Below are 10,098 nucleotides of genomic sequence, written 5' to 3'. Positions count from 1 at the left end.
ACTACTGTTCTGGAAATGGCTGTAACTTAAATTTTTTTCTCACAATACGTTAAAATAAGATTGAAAGCTACCATCTGTTTGCGATACTTGCAAGGTTAACACAAATATTTAGTAACTGCTGCTCACCGTAGTTGTACCGAAAACAAAAAATCTAGCAAAGAGCCAGGCACAAATCGCCACATACACTGCAACTTGATAATCAGACTCTGGACGCGAGTATTGCACAGGATGTTCCACTTTCGATGCAAGCGCTGTGTCCAGCATTGTGTTGGTTGTTCGACAAAATCGTTCCGTCATTTAGCACTTTAGACTAGGTATTAAATGATGCTGATAAATTGACTGTTCAGTATATAATTCAATACAAGATACATAGAGTTTCCACTATAAACCATTGACATTATTGGCAGGAGATGATAAACATCTCATACTCTATGACAAAGTAAGCATTGTAGTATGGGGATAAGAATCTGTGTGAGCCTTGAAAGCTGGACACCAGCTGGTCATAAGTCTATACAGTGTAAATTCGTTGCGAACAAAAATCGAACTACAAGAAGGAAGATGGTAGAGCAGAGGGTCATACATTGAACTACCATTGCAACATCTTTGAGGATGAGATGCCGAACTACGAGAACTAAGATGGTGAAGTACGGGTACATAGAAAGAACTACTGTTGTAACTTATTTCGGGTCAGAGATCGAACTACCAGGGGAAGATGCCGGATCGGAGGGTCAGAGGTCGCACTACGAGGACAGCGATGGTAGCCAGAATCGATCTAGCGGATCAAGACTACGGTTCTGAGCTGCATACTGACTGACAGTTTCATTTTTTTATGGCGATAAAATACTTAAATGCTTTATTTGGATAGAGCAAAATACAGTGCCGGGAAAGATGCAACACTTTCAACGACTGTGTCAAGTGAGATCAGGGTATTGGTATACAGAGGCGTCATAGTGCTAGTGATTTATTTGTCACAGTCATTGGCGATCAGATGGCGCTTAGGAGGTCTGTATGTGCACCGTCGTGTTTACTCATCAGGCAGAAAGTATGCTGAGTTTAGGTGTGAACAGTGTTTTCATCATTCAATCTAGGGCACAACCATGCCCCACCAACTAGTCTGTATTCCTACTGAAAAGCTTGAGCCATCTGAACAGGGTCGCACTGTGGGCCTGTGGGAAGCTGTATGTACGTATCCATGAATTGATGCACACGTTCTGCACAGTTTATTGGCGGTTTATCGCTGCTTTTAATAATTGTCTGTGGAACATTCCTACATTTGTAGACGAGGCTCTGGACACCCTTGGAGTACAGACGCACATCAAGATCGGTGCATTGTGCGAGCAGCAGTGGTCGATCGCACATCATCCAGGGACGAAATTCAGGCACATGTTACACCTGTTCTGTCATCAGGGACCATAAGGAACCGCCTTCTTCTAGCAGGATCAAGATCATGTACGCCTCTGGCCACGCCACCACGACACCGCCAAGCATTGATATTCTGGTGTTGTGAAAGAGATGACTGTAGAGTGGAATTACGCTCTGTTGCCTTCAGTGACAACAGTTTTTGTCTGTCAGCGAATGATGAATTTACACGTGCGTGGGATAGATCTGGTGAGATGCCTATTCCAGAGTGCATTTTCCCACGAATACACATGTCCCATCTCAGGCTTCGTGGTCTGTGGGGCCACCATTTACAATTCGTGGTCACATCTAGTGATTTTGCAGGGTAAACTAACCAGTTGCTGCTGTTATCCCCATGCAACTGCTATTTCTTCGAAAGGAAGGTGATGTGCCTTTTCAGCAGGAAAATGCATATTTACATACGGCTGCTGCGACGGAACTTACTCAACTGCCCTGGCTAGGAAGATCATTAGACCTCCCGCCAATTGAGTACGTATGGCGCATCATGAAGTGGGAGCTTACTCGGTCTTCAGTATCTACAAGAACCATTGCCGAATTGCACCAAAAGGCGCAATATGTTTAGCACAGTTTATCGCAGGATATTATTCGGCGCCTTTATGATCGTCTGTGTTGCTGCCACAGGGGCGTACACTGTGTATTGCTGCGACTGTTTGAGCACCCTTTACTGTGACCTGTGTGCGTGCGTGCGTGCGTGCAAGTGTGTGTGTGTTTCATGTGGTCTAAATTCGTCTACACATACTTCTACAATGATGAACGACCTGTCACCTCAATTGTTAATAAAATGATCTCCTCCTTGAGAGTGTTGCATTTTTTGCTGGCAGTGTGTGTGTGTCTGAGGGGGGGGGGGGGGAGCAAGTGCAACTGCAGTGTCAACTGCTAACACGCCGCCGTCCTTGCTTTTTTTCTACCACAATGATAGGAATAGAAAGTAGTTTACTATCTTACTTCTGTTTCAACTTTTTAGATTGAAAAAAAAAGAAGCCTCTGATTGATTTTTGTTATTCACTGTATGTGTCAAGTCTCTGTATGGTCTTGAGAAGTACTCATGCTCCTGAAATAGAATACATTCTCCTTCGTGGCAAATTTTCTTCTGAAACAAAGATCAGGTCCATGTTACATAGCGAAAATATAAAAAGATACTCATTTTGTTGCAATCTCCATTAGGAACAAGTTAAATTACAGTTGCTTAATTTTCATTCATTTTCTGTCTGTTTAGTTGCAATTATTTCACCTGGCAAGATTAGGGCCTTCAGGTCCTCTTTTACATCTGACCAGACTTCCTCAGTGCGTAAATACTACAATTTGTATGATACACGAGCGATATATAAATTTTTAGTAATAATAAAAAATCAATAATAATAATAACAATAATAACGGCAATATGTATAGTAATGAGTATGTGGACTTTAGGAACGTTAGCCTTATTAACATTAAGTAATTCCCTCATTACGTTCTTGTCGAATCCGATTACTCACATCTAAAAGAAACTTACAGAAGGAATGACTGCGAAGAAGAAAATGATGGGTCAGAGGAAAAATGAGGAATAATTGGGTAAGTTTAACAAATGAGATGGAAAGAAGAAAACATAAATAGCGAAGGATGAGATAAGCATAAAAAATTTTAAGCATAAAAAATTTTTGAATGCAAAGCGGTTTTGGATAAGACCCACGTTACAGGGTAATTTGTTCTATGGTCGTATGATTGAAGAGCAGAAGAAGACAGAAAGATTTAGTGCTGTGGAAGGGTACAGCCGAGGCGCTGAACACATCCGATCTGATAATGCAGGACAACAGTGACTACGAAACCGACGAGGTAAAGAGAGAGAGTCAAAATCATGCCATCTGTCTGGTCGCTTCCAGCCTGAATGTAGAAAGGAACCAAATGTTGCACACACATCTTAAGCAGGCATTCATCGCTAGATCCGGACCTGTAGTTTCCACTATTTTTAGCTACAAGACAGCACTAACCATATATTGAAGAAACAAAAGTCATAGCATGCCTCCTAATATCGTGTCGGAGCTTTTTTTTCCCGGCGTTCTGCAGCAACTCGACGTGGCAAAAAAAAAAAAAAAAAAAAAAAAAAAAAAAAAAAAAAAAAAAAAAAAAAAAAACAAGTGTTTGGAAGTCCCACGCAAATTGGCCGTCCATAACTGGGAAAGTATTAACGGTGCAGAATTTTGTGTACGAACTGACCTCTCCATATGTCCCATAAATGTTCAACGGGATTCAAGTCGTGCGGTCTGGGTGGTAAAACCATTCGTTCGAATTGTCCAGAATGTTCTTCAAACCAATCAGGAAAAACTGTGGCCTGGTGACATGGCGAATTGTCATCCGTCAAAATTCGATCGTTGTTTGGGAACATGAAGTCAATGAATGGCTGAAAATGGTCTCCAAGTAGCTGAACATAACAACTTACAGCCAATTATCGGTTCAGTTGGATCAGGGGACCCATTCAATCCCGTGAAACCCAGTCCACACCATTATGGAGCCACAACCATCTTCCACAGTGCCTTGTTGACAACATTGATGGGTTCATGGCTTCGTGGAGTCTGTACCAGCCGAAATCGGGACTCATCTGACCCGGCCAAGGTTTTCCGGCCGTCTAGGGTTCAGCCGATGCTGTCATGAGCCCAGGAGAGGCGCTGCAGACGATCTCTAGCTGTTAGCAAACGCCCTCGCGTCGGTCGCCTGCTGCTATAGCCCATTTAACGCCACGTTTCGCCGCACTGTCCTAAAGGATACGTTTGCCGTACGTCCCACACTAATTTCTGCGGTTATTTAAGTCTGTGACGTTTGTCCGTTAGCACTGACATCTACGCAATCGCCGCTGCTCTCAGTCGTTCAGCGAAAGCCGTCGGCCACCGCGCGTTGTCCTTTGTGGGAGGTAATACCTGAAATTTGGCATTGTTGGCACATACTTGACACTGTGGATCTCGGAATACTGAATTCCCTAACGATTTCCGGAATGGAACGTTTCACGCGTTTAGCTCCAGCTACAATTCCGCTTGCAAAGTCTGTCAATTCCCGTCGTGAGGCCATAATCACACCTTTTCTCGTGAATCACCTGAGTAAAATGACAACTCCGCCAATGCACTGCCCTTTTATACATTGTGTACGCGATACCACCACTATCTGTATAAGTGCTTATCGCTATCCCATGACTTTTGTCACCTCAGCGTACAGCTCTAGTTAATTTCGAAAAAACACGTGCCAATACACGATATGCTTTTTACGGATACTTTTCATTTTAGTACTGTATAGATAATACACTGTTTAAAGAGTAGGCGGTCTTCGATCCGACTGAATTACTCCAGAGTGACTTCATTCTGGGTTCGGAATGTGAAGAATGGTATCGACATTGAATGCAGACATGCCAACTTTCAATAGTGAAAAATCAGGAGAATTTTAGCGGTGGACTGTTGTGAATTACAACACATCCCTGACGATTAACGTTGCAATAATTCAATAACTGTAACAATTCAATTACATTTGCTTTATTATTTAACATGTAAATACTAAATAATGGACATTCCTGAGCCTTTGGACTGTATAATTTATCATTCAACGTGCTGAACAATATGAATGATGAGCTCTGCAGGTTCCTTTGGATTCACACACATTCAAATGAAGCACTCTCGAGAGAACTACAGTTCGAAATCACGATCCGAGGAAACAAATTAACGTATATTAGATTTCTGCTTTGACATTAGTATAGTTTTTGCATGAATAAATCACTGTTAAATGATCATACGTTTTCATTTCATAATGCAACCCATATTTGCATGGCATCTTATATCCGTAAGACATCTTTCCCAAATTTAAATCAATTTTATACAGGCCAGTTAGACACAATGCTGATCACTTCGCTTGGAACAACTATCGACTACTCCTTGTCCACGTTAACTTTACGATTGCGCTGGTACTACCAGAAGCGGACGAAATTGGCACTAGTTGAAAGATATTCATTTGTCTCCGAACGCTGCCAACGATACGTTCCTTACTTCCTTGTAAATACGAAGCGCGAGGTACGCCTACTGCCGCTCCCGACCACGACCGCACCAATCTACCAAGTTAACATAGACAAGTAGCAGCCATACCTTGTCATCCACCAGTATGTCGAAAGCGCAGGATTTTCAAATAGTAAGGAAAGTATTGAAACTGCTCTGAAAATCGAGAGATCGGTCTTCACTGTCGGGAGATCGCTCTTCACTGTCGGGAGATCGGGAGGAAGAAGGAAAAATCGGGAGTCTCCCGCTTAAATCGGGAGAGTTGGCACGTCTGCAGAATGGCTTGTCAAACATCAAATATTCAGCAGGCTGCTATGCTGGTTCAGATACGTTTGAAACTTTCTGTGGTACGTTACTTTACAATACAAGCTCGCACACCCAACGTTCTATACATACACGCATACGCACACGCGTTCGCACACCACATACTCACACACACACACACACACAAATACACACACACACACGCACTCACAGCAATGTTGCTGGCGGTTTTGGCAGCCTAACGGTGATACTTGCGAGGCCTCTCTAAACATGAACTGCGAGGCGCGAACAAAGGCCAGCAGTTATCGGGAGAAGAGTTCGATCAGTGAGGGCGGACGTTGGGGCTGGCACACGGCGCGGGGATGGACGCAGCTGGCGAGATCAATAGCAGAGGCACGCCCCCGCCGGTGCTGGTGCTCGCCCAAGAGCGCTTACAGCGAGCTCTCAAGTGCGCCCCTGAACACACAGCGATAGTATCTGCCTGACGGCTCCACAGCCCATTCATACTATGTTACGATAGATTAAATTGTGGAAGGAATAACGTGTTAACTAAAAACAGACCTAAACAGTTGTTTTTGTTGTGGTCTTCAGTCCTGAGACTGGTTTGATGCAGCTCTCCATGCTACTCTATCCTGTGCAAGCTTCTTCATCTCCCAGTACTTACTGCAACCTACATCCTTCTGAATCTGCTTAATGTATTCATCTTGTGGTCTCCCTATACGATTTTTACCCTCCACACTGCTTTCCATTGCTAAACTTGTGATCCCTTGATGCCTCAGAACATATCCTACCAACCGGTCCCTTCTTCTTGTCAAGTTGTGCCACAAACTCCTCTTCTCTCCAATTCTATTCAATACCTCCTCATTAGTTATGTGATCTACCCATCTAATCTTCAGCATTCTTCTGTAACACCATATTTCGAAAGCTTCTATTCTCTTCTTGTCCAAACTATTTATCGTCCATGTTTCACTTCCATACATGGCTACACTCCATACAAATACTTTCAGAAACACTTCCTGACGCTTAAATATATACTCGATGTTAACAAATTTCTCTTCTTCAGAAACGCTTTCCTTGCCATTGCCAATCTACATTTTATATCTTCTCTACTACGACTACCATCGGTTGTTTTGCTCCCCAAATAGCAAAACTCCTTTACTACTTTAAGTGTCTCATTTCCTAATCTAATTCCCTCAGCATCACCCGACTTAATTCGACTACATTCCATTATCCTCGTTTTGCTTTTGTTGATGTTCATCTTATATCCTCCTTTCAAGACACTGTCCATTCCGTTCAACTGCTCTTCCAAGTCCTTTGCTGTCTCTGATAGAATTACATTGTCATCGGCGAACCTCAAAGTTTCTATTTCTTCTCCATGTATTTTAATACCTACTCCGAATTTTTCTTTTGTTTCTTTTACTGCTTGCTCAACATACAGATTGAATAACATCGGGGTGAGGCTAAAACCCTGTCTCACTCCATTTCCAACCACTGCTTCCCTTTCATGCCCCTTGACTCTTATAACTGCCATTAGGTTTCTGTACAAATTGTAAATAGACTTTCGCTCCCTGTATTTTACCCCTGCCACCTTTAGAATTTGAAAGAGAGTATTCCAGTCAACATTGTCAAAAGCTTTCTCTAAGTCTACAAATGCTAGAAATGTAGGTTTGCCTTTCCTTAATCTTTCTTCTAAGATAAGTCGTAAGGTCAGTATACACAAAATAAAACTTCCTCTGACTCTCTCTCAAGAATCATAAAGCAAGTTGAACTGATGGATTACCAGCAGAGACGTTTAAGTCTTGGGAGTAGTGGTGTGAAAGAGTTAACATGTCTATGTAATGAGATACATGAAAAAGGTGAATGTCCGAATGACTTTCTCTCGGCGTAATGATATCGATTGAGAAGAAAAGGAATGCCAAGAAATGTAAGGATTTTAGAACTATAATTTTGATTTCTCATGCAGCAAAAGTTTTATTAAGGGTAACAAATAGAAGAGTTTACGGAAGACAGGAAAAAAGTATTTCAGAGGAACAGTACGGATGAGGGAAAGGTGCAAGAGATGGAGTTGGACTGCTGAGAATTATAGATGAGAGATACGTTGAAAGAGGAAGAGACGTTTATGCTGTTTTCATTGACTTGGAGAAATCCTTTGGAAGAGTACAGTGAAATAAATTAATGGACATTCTATGAAAGAACTGGAGAGAGAGAAGGCAATTAAAAACCTATACATACATAAGACAAAACGAGTACAAATTGGGAATGAGGTGACAGAAGAAAGCACGGAAGGGGAGTGAGGCAAGGCTGATGTTTCTCCCCAATACTGTTTAACACCTATTTGGAGCACATTATTCAAACATTTTTGAAACAAAATGGAGGAGTGCGCGTTGGGTTATGAGGATAGAATGTATTGGATTTGCGGATGATATGGTGTTACTGTCAAAGACTGAAAGAACAAAGACTGGAATCTTAAAAGAATTGAATAAGAAATGTATCGTGATAAATGCAAGAAAAGTAAAAATAACATAAAGTTAGGACAGGAAGATACAGAACGAATTAATGCTTTCAAATACCTGGGAAGTATTATCACAGTGGACATTGATGTAGTAAGAAGGTGAAAGCACGTACAGCAATTGCCAAGGAGCCATTTAATAAGAAGAGGGGGCTTCTATTTGGGTGTTTGGACGGGGACCTGAGGAAGACACTGGCGAAATGTTTCTTGTGGAATGTGGTATTATACTGAACTGAGACATGGACACTAAGGAAAGAGGAAGAAAGAAGAACAGAAGCATTTGAGATGTGAATTTGGTAGAGGATGGTAGGGACAGAGGGGGGGGGGGGGAGGGAGAGGAAACATATGAAATGAGGTGTTGAGAAGACTGGAAGGAACGGTGAGTACAAAAAAAGAAGAAGACGCAGAAGATACCACATTGTGGACAGTATAAGGATAGAGACAATTATGAGAAAACGAAGAGGGTAGCAAATGACAGGATTGCAGGGAGAGCTAGAAATGAAGAAGATGATGATGAATCTCCCTCGGAACATGAAATACACTAACATTCCTGTTACGGCGTAGCATGAAAACCATTGGCGTTTCTAGTTAGAAAAGATGTGAGGTGGCACTGTAACTCAGGGCCGGCCAAACGCTGCACAGTGTGCAGACGTGCGGAAGTGCTACACATGTGCGCACGTGTGCGACAGCGACATCTGTTATTAGACATGTGTCCTAAATGATCGGCGGCGGCTCCACTTCCCTGTTTATGTGGTACAAGCAAGAGCGCAAAATACCTAGTCTCGTTTACCCCTGGTAACCGTAACCTTAACAGAGAAGTACTGAGAAATGGCAAGTACTGTGAAAAAGCAAAGGACGGGAGATCTATGTTCTCAGTCGTTTGAAAATGACTGGGAACTGCAGTTCTTTTTTGTAGCCGTTGGTGAAAACTCAGTGTTTGCTATGCCGCCGAATAATAGGCGGCCAGCGTAAGTTTTCAATTATCCCCACTTTGATTATTCCCTCTTCCCTGATGTCATGGACCGTACGAATACCTCTGTTCCTCCCCTTGCTCCTAGCTTCCAGTACTTGGGCCACACCCCACCATCTGCACTTAACACTCCCATCACTACACAGGACATCAGCCTCACACTCCGCACTAAACGCAACACTGCTCCCGGCCACGACTGCGTTACCTACCGCCACCTCAAACACTGCCCTCCCTCCTTCCTTTCCCTCCTTGCCACCCTCTACAATGCCATCCTTGCCACTGGCTTCTATCCCGACCTGTGGAAAACCTCCCATATCCTGATGTTCTCCAAACCCAATAAGCCTCCATCTGATGCCTCTTCCTATCGTCCTATCTGTCTCACATCGGTGTTCAGCAAGCTCTTGGAATCCATCCTTTCCCGGCGCATCCATCTCCACCTCCACCAAAACCACCTCCTCCCAAACACCCAATGTGGCTTTCGACCTTCCTTCTCTGCTGATGACCAACTCCTCCGCCTCACTCATCTCCTCTCCCTCCAGCTTAACTCCCGTCGCTCCGCCATTTTTGTCTCACTTGACCTCGAAAAGGCCTACGACCGTGTCTGGCATCCCGGTCTCCTGTTTAAACTCCAAACATACGCCCTTCCTATCAACTACATCCGTCTGGTGGCCTCCTTCCTCTCCCTCCGCCCCTCCTATGTTACCATCCATAATGCCAATTCCCACACCTTCTACCCCTCTGCCGGTGTGCCCCAGGGCTCTGTCCTCTCCCCTCTCCTCTACCTCCTGTACACGGCGGATATGCCCCAACCCCCCCCCTCCAGTACACCTCTTGCAATATGCTGATGACACCGCATTCCTCGCCCTCGCTCCTACCCTCCAACGGTCCCAACGCCTTCTCCAGAATCACCTTGACCTTTTTGCTGCTTG

The sequence above is a fragment of the Schistocerca cancellata genome, chromosome 2 (genome assembly GCF_023864275.1).
Source record: "Schistocerca cancellata isolate TAMUIC-IGC-003103 chromosome 2, iqSchCanc2.1, whole genome shotgun sequence".
Lineage (NCBI taxonomy): Eukaryota > Metazoa > Arthropoda > Insecta > Orthoptera > Acrididae > Schistocerca > Schistocerca cancellata.
The sequence above is the reverse complement of the archived record's forward strand: the minus strand, read 5'-3'. Positions refer to the sequence as shown.